The sequence below is a fragment of the Silene latifolia genome, chromosome Y (genome assembly GCF_048544455.1).
Source record: "Silene latifolia isolate original U9 population chromosome Y, ASM4854445v1, whole genome shotgun sequence".
Lineage (NCBI taxonomy): Eukaryota > Viridiplantae > Streptophyta > Magnoliopsida > Caryophyllales > Caryophyllaceae > Silene > Silene latifolia.
Window position 1 is genome coordinate 196549984 of NC_133538.1, and position 17349 is coordinate 196567332.

The 17349-nt window shown below is 40.1% G+C and overlaps 1 non-coding gene across 1 annotated transcript; it reads right to left on the reverse strand.

Moving 5' to 3' along the window:
* Positions 1-4681: 4681 nt before the first annotated feature.
* Positions 4682-4788, reverse strand: LOC141636494 (small nucleolar RNA R71). The gene has a single exon (XR_012541100.1). It is a non-coding gene; the product is annotated as a small nucleolar RNA R71 (small nucleolar RNA).
* Between the last annotated feature and the right edge of the window lie 12561 nt (positions 4789-17349).

Genomic DNA, 17349 nt, shown 5'->3' on the forward strand with positions numbered 1-17349 from the left:
TCCCATCCTTAAAAAGAACTTCGTCCCCGAAGTTCGTGCCAATTATAACCAACGACACCTAACATCGCATACAATTAGCACAATATAACTCATACTCATAATATAACCCATATGCATAACTAGTAAAATCTATGCTAACTCACATAAACTTGAGTAAACTCGGGTTGTGACATTTTATCCCCTCTAAAAATAAGGTTACGTCCCCGTAACCTAACTCGTATAAAATCCCACTACCCACGTGACATCACGGTCCTTCCTCCACACCCAAACAAATACAATTCATAATAAAACATATAAACATCATTTGCAACTATAATTCGACCACACACGAAAGCTATCATTCAATATAATAAACATGTTACCGCATTGTTCGAAGTACTAATTTAATAATAGAAATAAAAATAACCACATAACAAAACATAGTATCACATTACATCTCCCTAAAAATATATTCGTCCCGAAGTTTCTTATCCATCCCATATAGCAACAGACCCCGAGGTTTCGTGGTGCACCACCAACATCTTCAACGACATAACAAACCATAATCCGCCACATAAGGTCACTATTCGTGCTCATTTTTCATATTCAGCTCATTCCTAGGAGATTGTAAATCATCAAATTATGTCCTATTTTTGTAACAACTCGTAAAGCCCTAGTGTAGGCCAAAGCTCACTTAGCCAACTAATATCAAAAGGACGAGACCAACCAATATAAACAACTTCCACTCATAACTGGATATTAGACAACCAACACCACGTGACGTATTACAAACTAATAATCTCATCTCAAAATCCCATACCATACATAATGTCAAGCCCCTTGAGACCGTCATAATTCACCAATCGTTGTCGACCACATGTACGAGTGCTATATATTTACTAACAACTTACTAAGTATGTTATCAAAAATATAAAATAAAATCACTGTTTATGCACATATGCTCGAACAGTAAATATATGCAATAACATAACCTTTAATTACATATCAAGGTTAATACTAGTTCAAATAACCGACATCCTTGACTTGTTATGCCACTGATCAATCTTCCCAACAGAGTTACCAATTTCATCGCAATTATCAAACATGCACAAGGGATGTAAAAAACAAAAGCCATCTTATCGTTACTCATGATCATTAATATCATTAAGCTGTACATAAATAGTATAAGTTGTCAGTTCTCACTATTAAGCACAAATTTGTATCCACATTAGTATTACTTGGCAAATAAATTAAAATCACTCGATCGAGTGGATTCTCTTACGGGCTGGGCTTTTAGTTTACTCGATCGAGTGGTTTAAGCTTTAGTTTACTCGACCGAGTGGTTTTAAATCACTCGATCGAGTGGATTCTCTTACGGGCTGGGCTTTTAAGCTTTATTTCGCTATTAGGTTAATAACTTCCTATTTTCTTATAAATAGGAGAGTAGGACGTCTTTTATAAAGCCCGCACACACTATCAGACGATGTTTTACTCTGTTTTTACATTCGCCTCTTATTTTTAGGATCTATTTCAAAGTAACCTTTCTCTCCCTTTTCCTCTTTAATTTAATGTTTGTTCCTCTTTCTCTCTTTATTTATGTTCTTTATTTAATTATGTCTAGCTGAATACCTCTGCTAGGATTAGGGAATTTAATGAATGGATGTTAATTGCTGATTAGGTTATTAGATTCGTTGTTGTTGTTTAGTCTTTGTTGTTAATCGCTGCCCTTAACTGTATCTTGCTAGTTGATTCGAAGCAATTAGCCTTTTAATATTGGTAAACCTTGTTTCCAAAGTGATTTGCAATAGGCTGAGTATAGTGCTCCCAGATATTGTCAATCCTTCCCAGAGTGCCTTTGTTCAGGGGAGAGATATTGTGGGAAATATACTCATTTGCCAGGACCTCATCAGGTTATACAAGAGGAAAAGTTGTTCACCCAGAATGTTGATGAAGTTAGATCTTCAAAAGGCGTATGACAGTATTGAGTGGGTTTTTGTGGAGGAAATGTTGAGAGCACTTAATTTCCCTCAGCATATGACCACTCTGCTTATGAATTGCATCACCACCCCTTCATTCTCTATTGCTTTAAATGGGGAGGTTTTTGGTTTTTTCCCAGGCAAGCGTGGACTGAGGCAGGGAGACCCCTTATCCCCCTTGATCTTTACCTTGTGCCTAGAGTATTTGAGTAGAACTTTGATGGTAACCCATAGGCATCCAAAGTTCAGGTTTCATCCTCTTTGCAAAGGAATCGAGCTTTCACACTTATGTTTTGCAGATGATTTGATTTTGTTTTGTAAAGGAGAAAGGGCTTCTATTGAGTTGTTGCTGCAAGCCTTTAATTTCTTTTCCAAGGCTTCTGGATTAAAAATGAATAAGGGGAAATCTAACTACTATTGCAATGGTATGGATGACTGGCTGGTGAATGAGATAGGAATGGCTACTGGCATGAAATTGGGTGCTGTTCCCTTTAAGTATCTGGGGGTGACTGTATCACCAAAGAGGTTATCTATACTGGATTGTACTAGGTTGGTTGATAATGTTGTGGATAGGATACGAGGTGCAGGGGGCAAAACATCTTTCATATCTTTGGCAGTTAGTTCGATTAGGGCATGTTCTTAGTACTCTTCATAACTACGGGCTCGTATCTTCATTCTCCCTCGTTTGTCTTTGAAAAAGATTGACTCCATTTGTAGAGAGTACCTATGGCATGGGCATAAAGACAGTGCTAGCCCAGCCTTAGTTGCTTGGGACCGTGTGTACAGGCCTAAGAGACAAGGGGGGAGTGGGTTGCATAACTTGATGATTTGGAATATGGCAGTAGTGGCAAAGTATGTATGGTGGATTGAGACTAAAGCTGATCACCTGTGGGTAAAGTGGGTGCACGCAATTTATATCAAAGACAGGAATTGGAAGGATTATGAACCAACCTCTAATTCGAGCTGGGCATGGAGAAAGATTTGTCAGATAAAATCTATTTTCAAGGAGTTTTTAATGCCTGGTTCAGGAGTGACTGCATGTTACTCTACTGCTTTGGGTTACAAATGGTTACAAGGTCAGGATACTGTCTGTGAGTGGTACCCCTAGATTCTTAATACATGGGTAGTTCCCAAACATGGTTTTATCAATTGGTTGATGGGTCATAACAGACTTCTTACTCAGGATAGATTGATGAACATGAAGATTATTCAGTCGAATTTGTGCTACATATGTGGACTGCAGCAGGAAAATCATACTCATTTATTCTTTAAGTGTGAGTACAGTAAGAGGTGCTGTAGAATGGTTGCTGAGTGGTGTGCTGAGATGCTACCTGATGAAGAGTGCTTTCGATGGTGGTGTCATAAACGCTACAGGAGTCTCAGTAAGAAGAAAATTGTTGGAGTTATTTTGGCAGGTGGAACATGTTGTGTTATGTCCAGAACAGCTTGTTAAATTTGTTCAGGCAGATGTTTGTAATAGAGTTAAGAAGTTTCAGACTAAGTGTCAATCGGCTAATGTAAAGAATTGGTTAGATGCATTTGTCAAGTCATGAAGGAAGTTAGTATCACTATGCCTTCTAATGGTTTGTATTTGGAGATTTATGATCTTTAATCAGAAGCTTACATTTTCCCAAAAAATATTGGTAAACCTTGACCTGGACCGAAAGGTTGGAATAGGCGAGACCCGCAGTGAACAATAGGATGCTTTAGTGAGGGCGAAAGTTAAGCTAATAGTATTTTAGGGCGAATTGAGACCGAAAGGAGATATTCATTGCCCCTTAGACCGACACACCGACTGATCTGTGACCTTACTTGCAATTAACTGACGTTCATTGATGACCCGAAATCCTAGTTTCCCTTTTCTCTGTTAATTTCCCTTAATTCTTTCTTTCTTGCCTTAATCTCGTAGTTCAGTCAAAACATTTTAAACCCCCGTTACTCATAAACTAAAATTAGACAGATAAATCTCATTTTTGCCTCCCTGTGGAGATCGACCCTACTTGCTGCTAGCTTCTATTAGTTGTATTTAGGTATTTATTTTTGGTACCTGACGACGGTATCAAATTTTGGCGCCGTTGCCGGGGAGGCAATTGCCCTATTTGTTTTTAATCCGTTTATTTTATCCATCTCAGGGAATTTCTATTCCTTGAGGCCGTTCTTATTATTTCCTTTCAGTGTTGTTTATGCCCAGGTCAGACAGGTTTGAATTAGTTTCACCTGATTCAGAGTCAGAGAGATTTTTCAAGCATAGACTCCGTCTGAAAAGGAAATCACGAAAGGAAGACTTGAGTACTTTCGAGTCAGAGCTACATCACTCTCTTTTCGAAGACAGCCCGATTTCTACAGTAAAGATGCCTAAGCTTTCCAGTCATTCAGTGCCTAAAGCATCCTCTATTCCGAAGGTTTTCAATCTCTAGACTGAGGATGGGAATACATTCGACATCCGTCCTTCTTATATCAATCTGGTGGAGAGAAATATCTATAGAGGTGTGGCAAGTGAAGATCCGAGGAAGCATATGGAGACCTTTACCGATTACTGTTCCACTATCCCCGCCACTAAGGGGGTAACTCAAGATAAGATTAAGGAGGTTCTATTTCCTTTCTCTTTAGCTGATTCAGCCAGGGAGTAGCTGACTGACTTGGACCGCACAACTGCTGGGATTACAGATTGGGAGTCTCTTGCTCTTGTATTCTACAAGAGATATTTCCCTCCACAGCGCACCAATCTGCTGAGGGCCAAGATTACTAGTTTCAGACAGGCTCCCGATGAAAGTTTTTATGAAGTATGGTCACGATTCAAGAATTTGGTGAGGTCTATTCCTCACCATGGTTTTGACCCATGGTTTCTAGCTAATCAGTTCTACAATGGGATGTACGACGACCAAAGAGCCATACTTGATGCGGCATCTAGTGGAAGATTCCAGGAAAACACCGATGATGATAAGGGATGGTCCCTTATTGAGGAGATGGCAAATCACAATGCTGAGTATGGTAACCCGAGGGATGGGATTAGAACAGTTCATGCAGTTGATAAGCAGGTTTTAGCTCAGCTGGAGACCATGAATGCTAGATTTGACAAGTTGGAGCTACAAGCTGCTGGGGAGCCTCAAACGGTCCATGTTATTACTAGAGGAGAGACCGTTTCATGTGCGAGATGTGAGAGTAATGATGGCCACACTGCTGTTGGCTGTCTTGTAGAGAAGGAACAAGTCCTTACCTTTCAGCAATATAGGCAAGGAGGAGGTTCCTATTACAATAATCAAGGGGCAGTCCATCCCAATTTGAGGTGGACTAGTCAAAATGTGCTCAATCCTACACCTCCTCCGCACTTTGTGTGACCTTATGTTCCTCCACACAAGAATAAACAAGGCTTTCAGAAGCCTCCTTCCTTTGCTCCTCCTAACCACGGTGCATCATCCTCCGGTGGGGTGAGTGAAATTGGTGAGCTTAAGTCTATGTTGCAAGCTTTTATAAAGCAGTTTCAGCTGAGTGATCAACAGAAAGATGCGTCCATAAAGGCACTTGAAACTCAAGTTGCCCAACTAGCTATGAACCAGTTTCAAGAAAGCAGGGTCAATTACCGACTCAAAATGAGAAGAATCCACACGAGACGGTAAACTTGATAAATCTGAGAAGTGGTCGTTCTTATGAGGGACCGGAAATGCAAAAATCGGACCAGGAGGAGAGTCAGAATCGATGATGAACGGTGTTCTGTCGAAGAAAGTGAGCTCACGGCAAAGCAAGTGCTCGAACGACTGGTTTCAGGTGGTCGATCGAGCAGATTTAGGCAGGAAAGTGCTCGATCGAGTGGTTTTTCCACTCGATCGAGTGAACAGGAAGAGAAGACTGGTCGATCGAGTAGTTTTTCTACTCGATCGAGTGAAGAGCAAAATGGAGTTGCTCGATCGAGTGAAAATTTCACTCGATCGAGTGATATTATTGAATATTCTACTCAATCGAATGGGTATATTGGTCGATCTAGTAGTTTTGATGAAGGGAAGCTTATTCGAGAGCCTGCTAGTGCTCGTTTAAGCGATAAATCACCGGAAAGACCTCGCTCGAGAGGTAAGAAGCGTCCAAAGGATACAGAACTTGCTCCGGAAGATACATTAGAAGAGAGAAACAAGGGACTCGAGATACCTATCACGGTTCCCTTCCCGAGGCGTCTGCAGAATACTAAGGCCAATCATCAATTCGACAAATTTGTCGAACTTCTGAAAAGCATGGAAGTCACTGTGCCGTTTACCGAGTTGCTGACAAAGGTACCCTCTTATCTCAAGTTTATGAAAGAAATTTTATCGCGTAAGAGGAGTATTAGTGATAGTGAGACCGTAGCTTTGACTGAGGTTGGGTCAGCCCTATATCAAAATAAGTTACCTCCTAAGCAGTCAGACCCGGGTAGTTTTTTAATTCCGTGTCATATCGGTAACTATTTGATTGATAATGCGCTATGCGATTTAGGCGCTAGCGTGAGTGTCTTACCGCTGTCTCTGGCTAAGAGACTTGGTTTGACAAAGCTGAGTTGCACCAATATGACAGTCCAGATGGCCGACCGTAGTATATCACGGCCACTAGGTATAGTAGAAGACGTACCTGTGAGGATCGGGAGGTTCTTTATTCCCGTAGATTTCGTTGTCTTAGACATCCCCAAAGATGAACACACCCCTATTATTTTAGGGAGACCATTTTTGTCTACTGCTCGTGCAGTTATCGACGTCGGGGGGAAGACTCTGACCTTTCAGGTTGGGGACGAGGAGCTTATTTTTCATCAGTCTAAGTCCCGGAGGGCTCCAATGCAAGCTCATCCTTGCAATGCTTTCTCTTTTATTGACCCTATTATTGACACTCCAGTTGAAAATTTGGAGTATTGTGCTGCAATTGTTACCCCTCCGCCTCAGATTGAGAGCAAATAGGAGGAAAGTTCGTCAGTTTTCCTTGCTGCAGGTACAGATGAAAGCAATGAAGGAGCTGTCAAAGGGTGTGGTGCAATTACTGTCGATCAAACTGGAAGTGAGGATGCTAAAGACGGTGATAGAGGAGCAAGGACGAGGAAAGTTCGCGCTTATGTGGATGTGAACTATTCAATTCCCCTCCTACCGTTTCAAATGATAATTCGTGCTCATGGAAGTTGAAGAGGACAATCAACGTTGCTGAGATGACGTCCTCCAGTCAGGAGCCCATCAAGGGGCTACTGAATTGCAATGGGAATTGAGCGGGGAAATGCCCCGTGTAACACTTTGTAATAGATAATTTTTGAATTTTCTGTTGAATTTGTTTTAATGCTTTTATTAGAACAATTAGTTTATAGACTGTTTTTAGCGTAGATTTAATACTATAGACTGTTTATATGCGTATTTGGTATGTTGGGATATTTTTGCATGTATTCTTATGCAGGTTTGGGGAAGTTTTACGCATTTCAAGGGAAGAATAGACGAAATTCAAGAGCTTACGCGAGAAAAGAGCTCGATCGAGTACTTTTTGTACTCGATCGAGTGAAAAATTGGTCGATCGAATGCTTCTTATGGTCGATCGAGTAAAGCACAAAGTGGGACTTCTCGATCGAGTAGATTTCTACTCGATCGAGCAGATGAAGCATCAAAGTGTTCGATCGAGTGGTTTAAAGCCACTCGATCGAGTAAAATGCACAGGACGCAGGGAGTTTTTGTTCATTAAACTCTTTTGTTCTTATTTCTCATTCATTTTCCCTAATTTCGTCTTACACCTTCCCTTTTGCGACACAAACTCCCCCAAATCCCCATTTTTTCTTGCTCAATCACCAAATCCGCCTCCTATAATCTATTGCTTGCTAATTAATCTTTCAAAACCCCTTAATTTCCCCCTTGATTATGCTCGTTTACACGGTTTTTAAAGCGGGTTAGGGTTTGCGGTTTTTCGATCGAAAAATCGCCTTTTCGTGCTTGTTCTTTGAAGATTAATTGCTTTTGTAGGATTTCTATCATCAAGTAAGTGATTCCTTCATTCTCTATGCATTTTAATTTCGATTATTTTGAATTTTATGAGAAAAATTGGAATTAGGGTTTGAATATCCATTGTGGTCGAATTTTTCGACTTTACTTGTCTTTATTGACCCTTACTTGTCTTGCTTGATGATCTATCCCCATTCCTCGCTGTTGTTGCATGATTAATTCGATTATTGCGCCAAATTTTGCGATTAGGGCTACATTTTGATCGAGTTTTTATTTGTCAGGACGGACGGTTTGTATCTTTGTCATGATTTAATTAACCTCGGTTGTTGTTAATTGTTCTTTGTCATTACCTGCTATCCGTTCCCTCTCATTGTTTACACGGTGTTTTTCGAAATTTTTGAGGAATTGTTGGGAATTGTATCTTGTAAGTCGAAATTTCCATTGGTAGGGGCTTCACATGTTGTTTCTGCTTTGGTTTTTCGTGCGATTTTAGCCTTTTGTTAGCCATTTGTTTCTTATCATACCCCCTACCCTTTGTATACAGGATGGATTCTAGCTCTTTACCCTATACTAGTTCGTCCTCTAGTCCGTCGTTGAGTGAGACGGTGGCCCCTGCTGTTGCCACCACCTCCGCGTTAGTCACTACTGCAGCCCCAGTGTTCCTAGTTTCAGCTGCAGGTACAGTTTTCGCTCTAGCTAGCTCTTCTGCTAGCTCAGTTCAGGCTGCCACTTCCTCTACGGTCACCACCACTGCTAGCACTGTTGCTAGTTCTTCTTCAGTGGTGGCCATTGTGGGGTAATATCCGTATAAAACCCTTAAATTTTAGGACTATAATGCAAAATTTAACATGTGATTATTGTCATAAAACAAAATTACAAGAGAAAACGATAAGGCACAAGAATTAACCTCGGGTCCTTGAGAATTCGGCCTAAGATAGAAATCAACGTAGATTTCCTCCTAATCGTTGCACCCAAGACCGTCTGAGACTATGCCCCTTGTGCTAGAATTGCTCTCTAATTGCCTTGCAATATTGAGAGAGCTTTTGTGAATTTTCTTGATGTGAGATCTAGGATTTTCAGAGGAAAAATGCTCTCAAAACCCTAATTTTTCTTTCAAAATGAATTAGGTCACAAAAGGAGAGAAAGCTCTCCTTTTGTTCTCCTTGGTTCGGCCAAACCGAGAGCCTCATGGGGAAGTGGGCTTTCACTTCCTGTTTATTTTAACTCGTGGTCCGACTCGAAAATGCTAAATGTATATGACGTGATTTTATTATAAATCGTCATCGGTTATCGGTTATTAAAATATCGTCTAGTAACATGAATTAGTCGATATAATAATACATGTCCGATAATGACAATATTGTATAATTAATTTATTCAATATACATTAATCAAATATAATCGTTTATATTTAATTTACGAATTAACTGTTTAATTCGCCTTAGCCATTATTATTTAATCCGTATTAAATAAAATATCTCAACATCGCGTTTGACTAATTATTAGTCAATAACTCCGACTAACTGCTTAGTCATATTAGGCATCAACATGACTGTATTTTCATACCGTCACATCTCTCAAACGTATCCTATAGGTGTGACTTTTAGGGACCAGTTGATCACCGCCATCGGTATGACAATAACGTCAAACTTATCTAGCAAGCCAACCGTGATTGATAAACGTGGACCAACTGATAATAATACAAAAGTATACCCTTTGATCCTTTTAGAGATTTAAATGTTATTGCACTAACTGTAGAGGACACCAGCCCCAACAAGCTCCCACTTGTCCGTACAAGTGTATGTGCAATACTGTTATCCGCACTAACTGGAGGACACGGCTCCAACAAACTCCCACTTGTCCGTACAAGTGTATGTGCGATAACCGATTCTCATATTCATTTAAAATTTCTCCCACTCAATGTAAAACAATTTGCAGATCCGGATTCGCAAAGGTCGTATTTTACAATCGATCTGTATCAAGAGTGGTTTCCCCGACTAGAGAGTAACTCAACTGATAAAACGAATTCGTATTCGAGCATGGACATGCATTTCGATTCTGACTCCTCGAGTGGCCCGAGAAATATCGAGTACCTGATAAAGGCTGAATATTTCCTTCAACTCGACTCCTTCCGACCTAAGCACGAGCATCAAATGACCGGAAAAAATCTACTTGGCCCCTCGTTACGGATGACCGTGAGAAAGAAACCAAAGTCACCCAAAATCTGCCTTAGTCTCAAGAGACAGTCGATAGTCAAAAGAATCGACTCTTAGGATCACCATGGAGGTCCTATCCACGACCTGGCACCGAATGTTATAAAAAATTTTGGACTCCACGTCGATGTCACAATTGTGTCCTACGAGATATCCATATAAATCGCCTCTGTGATTGGTCAGTCAACCTTTTGACTTATGGCTCGTTGAACCCACCATCAACCAACGTCACAAAATAATTGCGAGTTATCACTCACGTGGGCAATTAAGGACCAAAAATATAATGTTTGTTCAGTTCACTTTGTGGTGTTCAAAATTGTCGTACAAATCCACATGAAAAACAAAATATATAAATATCAAAACGATGATGTCGTATAGAGTACAAAAGAGAATGAATCTAATCCATAAAAGAGTACTACAACTCAGGAACATGTTTAATTCCCATGGAATTAACATGCCCTTTATGCTTATCTTGTCGTAATGGTTTAGTGAGAGGATCTGCTATATTATCATCTGTAGCAATCTTTTCTATCACTACTTCCTTTTGCTCCACGTAATCTCGGATTAGATGAGCTTTCCGTTGTACATGTCTAGACTTGTTGCTAGACTTAGTCTCCTTAGCTTGGAAGATGGCACCTCTATTGTCGCAATAGATGGTGATCGGGTCATTCGAACTAGGAACTACGGATAGTCCTTGTAAGAATTGATGCATCCATATCGCTTCCTTTGCAGCTTCAGACGCGACATAGTACTCGGACTCAGTCGTAGAATCTACTGTAACACTTTGTTTGGAACTCTTCCGGTGATTTTGCGAGTGCTATTAAGAGTAAAAACGAATCCGGTCGAGATTTCGAGTCATCTCGATCCGTTTGGAAGCTAGCATCTGCGTAACCGGTTGCGCATAGCTTTTGATCGCCTCCATAAGTCAATGTCCAATCTTTAGTCCTCCGTAGGTACTTAAGAATGTTCTTGACAGCCATCCAATGTGATTCAACTGGATGCTGTTGGAATCGACTTGTCATACTCAATGCATATGCCACGTCGGGACGTGTGCATATCATGGCATACATGATTGATCCTATAGCCGAGGCATAAGGAATCCGTGTCATGCGCTCTTTCTCTTCCGGTGTCTCTACGGTGCCTGAGACTTGCTCAAATGCACCCCTGGAGCCATAGGAAGAAACCCCTTTTTGGAGTTAGTCATGCCGAATCTCTCTAGTATCTTGTCTATATAAGACTCCTGACTGAGAGATAACATCCGGCGTGATCTATCTCGATAGATACGGATGCCCAAAATTCTTTGTGCCTCACCCAGATCTTTCATCTGGAAATGGTTCTTCAACCATACTTTTACCGAAGTTAAGAGAGGTATGTCATTCCCAATCAGGAGTATGTCATCGACATACAATATTAGGAAGACAATCTTGCTCCCACTCGACTTGATATATAGACATGGTTCCTCGACCGATCGAGTAAATCCATTTTCCTCTATCACTTGGTCGAAACGATGATTCCAACTCCTAGAAGCTTGCTTAAGTCCATAAATGGAACGCTTAAGCTTGCATACTTTCTTAGGATGTTCAGGATCGATGAAACCTTCGGGTTGTACCATGTACAACTCTTCCTCCAAAAAACCGTTTAAGAAGGCGGTTTTCACATCCATCTACCAAATTTCATAGTCATGAAAAGCGGTTATCGCTAAGATAATCTGAATGGAACGCAGCATGACTACGGGTGCAAATATTTCATTGTAGTGCAAACCTGGCACTTGGGTGAAACCTTTAGCAACTAGTCGTGCTTTATAGATATCTTGTTGACCTTCCACAGAATGCTTTATCTTGTAAAGCCATTTGCATTGAAGGGGACGAACCTTAGCAGGTAAGTCAACAAGGTCCCATACGTTGTTCTCATACATGGAGTCCATCTCGGATTGCATGGCCTCAAGCCATAGCTTTGAGTCAGAACTAGTCATGGCACCTTTATAGGTTGCGGGTTCACTACTCGTTAAGAGTAGAATGTCATCTATGTCATGTTCCTCGACCATACCAATGTATCTGTCCGGAGGAATAGAGACTCTTCCCGACCTCCTAGGTTCCTCAGGAATATTCACCGCAGTCGGGATTGAAGGAACTGGTTCCTCCAATGGTTGCTCGGTATTTGGTTCTAGAATCTCCGACAGCTCGAAGGTTCTATCACTCTTTGCATTCTCGAGAAATTCCTTCTCTAAGAATATCGCACTAGCCGCAACAAATACACGTTGTTCGGTTGGCGAATAAAAGTAATGACCAAGTGTTCCTTTAGGATAACCTATAAAGTATGTCTTGACCGATCGCGGGCCGAGCTTATCCTCGTGTCTCCACTTGACATAAGCCTCGCAGCCCCAAACCCGTATAAAGGACAAGTTAGGGACCGTTCCCTTCCATAGTTCATATGGAGTCTTGTCAATGACTTTAGACGGACTTGGTTAAGTATTAGAGCGGTGACAGAAGAGCATAACCCCACAATGAGTCAGGCAACACGGTGTGACTCATCATGGATCGAACCATATCAAGTAGTGTTCGATTTCTCCGTTCGGACACACCATTCAACTGAGGTGTTCGAGGTGGAGTTAACTGTAAGGCAATCCCACAATCTTTGAGGTGTTGATCAAACTCGTGAGAAAGATACTCACCACCACGGTCTGAGAGCAGTGTTTTAATCTTTCTACCCAGTAGGTTCTGTACCCGATTCTGGTATTCCTTGAATTTCTCAAAGGATTCACTTTTGTGCTTCATTAAGTAGACATAGCCATATCTACTTAAATCATCCGTGAAAGTGATGAAATACCTATAGCCTTCTCGTGCGGTGATTGACATAGGTCCACACACATCCGTATGTATGAGTCCTAATAGGTCAGCAGCGCGCATTCCAACACCTTTGAAGGAAATTCGAGTCATCTTGCCAATGAGACATGATTCACACGTGCCAAATGATTGAAAATCAAAGGCCGACATAGCTCCATTCTTTTTGAGCTGTTTTACACGTTTCTCATTAATGTGTCCCATACGGCAGTGCCATAGATACGTTTAATATTTGTCACCAACCTTTAACTTCTTATTCATTACGTGTAATATTTCGGTGGTCTGATCTAAAACATAAATTCCATTCATGGAGACTGCCTTGCCATAAATCATATCGTGTAATGAGAAATGCAAGTATTATTCTCTATTACAAATGAAAAACCAAGTTTGTCAAGTGTAGAAACTGAAATAATATTTTTAGAAAGACTGGGTACATAATAGCAGTTATATAAAAATAACTCAAATCCGCTAGGAAGCTGGATCACGTATGTTCCCCTCGAGACGACAGCCACTCGTGCTCCATTCCCGACACGCAGGTCCACCTCACCCTTTACGAGGGGTTCGATGTTTCGGAGCCCCTGCACATGATTACACAGATGAGAACCACAACCAGTATCTAGTACCCAAGTTCCGTAACTTGCGTGGTTAATCTCAATCATATGAATAAAAGTAGAAGAGGAAGAAGACATACCAACAGGTTTAACGTGACCTGCTTTTATGTCCTCATGGTAAACAGGACATGTACGCCTCCAATGCCCAGTCTTGTGGCAGTGATTGCATTCCATGTTTTCGGTCTTGCTCTTTGTCGCGCCTGATGAGTTGCTCGACTCACCAGGCCCACTCTTACCGGATCCCGACTTCTTAAACTTCGGTTTACCTACCGCTAGGTCTGCCTGAGCTTTGCCCTTACCCTTGCCCTTGTTTGACACAACGAAAACATCCTGTTTCAAGCTCCCACTAAACTTCATATTCTTCTCGGTCTGTACGAGAAGGGAGTGTAGTTCATGAGGACTTTTCTTCAAATCATTCATATAGTAATTCGCTCTAAAGAGCGCAAAACCATCGTGGAGTGAATGAAGCGTGCGGTCAATCACGATGTTCTCGCTGATTTTACAATCAAGCGCCTCCAGTCTCTCGACATTCTCAATCATCTTTGAGAATGTGTGGGCTAACGGTTGGCCCTTTCGGAGTCTCGCATCAAAGAAGCGAGTGGTATGCTCATAGGTCACGATTCTCGGTGCTTTCAAGAATTCCTTAGTGAGCGTGGTGAAAATCTTGTTTGCACCTTGGGCTATGAAGCGTTTCTGCAAATTGGATTCCATTGCAAAAATGAGTACGTTTTTAATCGCACCCGCTTCCATAACGAAATCGTTATACTTGGCGATCTCGTTAGCTCCAGCCGTGGAGCCTGGGTTTGACGGGATGGGCTCTGTCAGATATTTGAGCTTCCGTCGGCGGCGGCGGCATTCCGTAATGCCGCCTCCCGTCTGCGAAGTTTGATCCATCATTCTTGATCAGTAGGCGATTCATGTGATTCATGAAGATCCGAAGCCAGGACTCACGGTCCAATGTAGCACTTGGCATTGGGTCGTCAGCACGGCCAGCCATTTTGTTATAAGCAGTTTAAGTGATCGTGATCTACACTGAAAAAGAAAGGAAAAACAAAACGAAATAAGCAACTCATTGACGTGATTTAAGTCTATTTAAAATTCATTTTAATCGTGTAGACTCATTGCACTTGCATAATTGATCTTCCTCAAGAATAATAAAAGTGATCCCAAGACTCAATTTCCGTAAATTGATAAGCCAACTGTTTAGCTAGTTCTATCGTTAGAACTCTTGGTCGATAGATTTCCGTAAATCCTATCTATAGTCCACCATAATCACAGGATCGTACGAGTGACCATAGTGTTGAGATAAAATAGGTCAATCAGTTCCAACTTACCCGACGTAGAAGGGGTCATATTATGCCTACCGACGAAGAAGGGATTCATTGGAGTTTGACCTATAAAGACTATTCTCAATTTTTGGTTATACGAGGAAGATCCCATCAACTTAGTTTTAATTCATTTTAAGTGAACGAAAAACTAGCATTACGTGAATGAATTAACTTAGGTGATGGCTTAAATAAAAACATGTGATATCTGTATATCAAAGAAAACTAACGCGTGACCTCTATATGAGTCAGTTTTCATGCAATTATTAGGTGGTTTGGTTTTAGGCGGAATATGATGCAATCTATCGTTACGATAAAATAAATAAAAGAATGCAAAACGTAAATAAAAATTCCTAGTGTGGCCTATCCTAGTAAAAAGAACATAATACAACTTTGGAATCCACCGTTGGACCCGAGAAGCTTGTCTTGATGTTCCATCTTTGTCCATGCAGCGGGAGTGAGCATCCGGTCTCCATCCTTGGTCTTCTCAAAATTACAATTAAAATTTACAAAATATAAACCTATTTACATTCTAAATAAAAACTGTAATTACAAGAAAAAAATCAAAATGGAGATACGAGATCTCAAAATACAACCAAGACCGTGTTCCATCATTACGGTAACACGTTCTACTAAGGCCACACTAAGTTACAACTGTTTGTAAAAATTAAATACGTAATAAAACATTCAAGGCATTCAAAATAACGATAAATAAAATGCATCAACTAAAATAAAATTTATTCGTGACATAATTCCGTAATTATGTTAAATTTATCCAAACCACCTTTAATGACTAAAATTACGTGACAAAACCGCTTTAATCGACTTAATTTTAATCCATGATAATCCGTTACTTTAGATCGCTTTAAAATAACTAACTGGTACGTGAGTGAACCGTTTCACTATCAAGCGAATGCATAAAATCCGTATTATGCATGTGTTATGGCAAAAAAAAACGAAAAAAAAAAATTTTTTTTTTTATTTCAGCTGCAAATGCCGAGAGCAGCAAAAAGAACAAAAACAATTTTTTTTTTCTTTTTCTCACGGCCAAACCGAGAGCTTGCCCTAAAATTTTTTTTTTTATTATTTTCAATAGCTCAGCCGTGAGCAAAAACAGGCCAAACATGAATCGATTTGACAAAACCAATTGCAATTTGAACATAATCCGTATGAAAACAAAACTACAATTGATAAAACTTTAACATATTGCAATGAATATCGATTAAAAAAACAATATGCAAAGAACAAATCGAAAACAAAACAAATCATCAACCGTCTGATCAGACGAAAACCAAAAGGCACGGTTTCCAAGAAAAAAACCGCAACAGCCAAAAAAAAAAATTCCTGCCGTGACAAAAATGCTGCTGCCGCACGGTTTTTTATGCAAAAAAATTATCGATTCAATTTGTTTAATGAAAATCAACATGAAAAATTTACGTGGCCTCGCTCTGATACCACTTGTGGAGTAATATCCGTATAAAACCCTTAAATTTTAGGACTATAACGCAAAATTTAACATGTGATTATTGTCATAAAACAAAATTACAAGAGAAAACGATAAGGCACAAGAATTAACCTCGGGTCCTTGAGAATTCGGCCTAAGATAGAAATCAACGTAGATTTCCTCCTAATCGTTGCACCCAAGACCGTCTGAGACTATGCCCCTTGTGCTAGAATTGCTCTCTAATTGCCTTGCAATATTGAGAGAGCTTTTGTGAATTTTCTTGATGTGATATCTAGGATTTTCAGAGGAAAAATGCTCTCAAAACCCTAATTTTTCTTTCAAAATGAATTAGGTCACAAAAGGAGAGAAAGCTCTCCTTTTGTTCTCCTTGGTTCGGCCAAACCGAGAGCCTCATGGGGAAGTGGGCTTTCACTTCCTGTTTATTTTAACTCGTGGTCCGACTCGAAAATGCTAAATGTATATGACGCGATTTTATTATAAATCGTCATCGGTTATCGGTTATTAAAATATCGTCTAGTAACATGAATTAGTCGATATAATAATACATGTCCGATAATGACAATATTGTATAATTAATTTATTCAATATACATTAATCAAATATAATCGTTTATATTTAATTTACGAATTAACTGTTTAATTCGCCTTAGCCGTTATTATTTAATCCGTATTAAATAAAATATCTCAACATCGCGTTTGACTAATTATTAGTCAATAACTCCGACTAACTGCTTAGTCATATTAGGCATCAACATGACTGTATTTTCATACCGTCACATCTCTCAAACGTATCCTATAGGTGTGACTTTTAGGGACCAGTTGATCACCGCCATCTGTATGACAATAACGTCAAACTTATCTAGCAAGCCAACCGTTATTGATAAACGTGGACCAACTGATAATAATACAAAAGTATACCCTTTGATCCTTTTAGAGATTTAAATGTTATTGTACTAACTGTAGAGGACACCAGCCCCAACAAGCTCCCACTTGTCCGTACAAGTGTATGTGCAA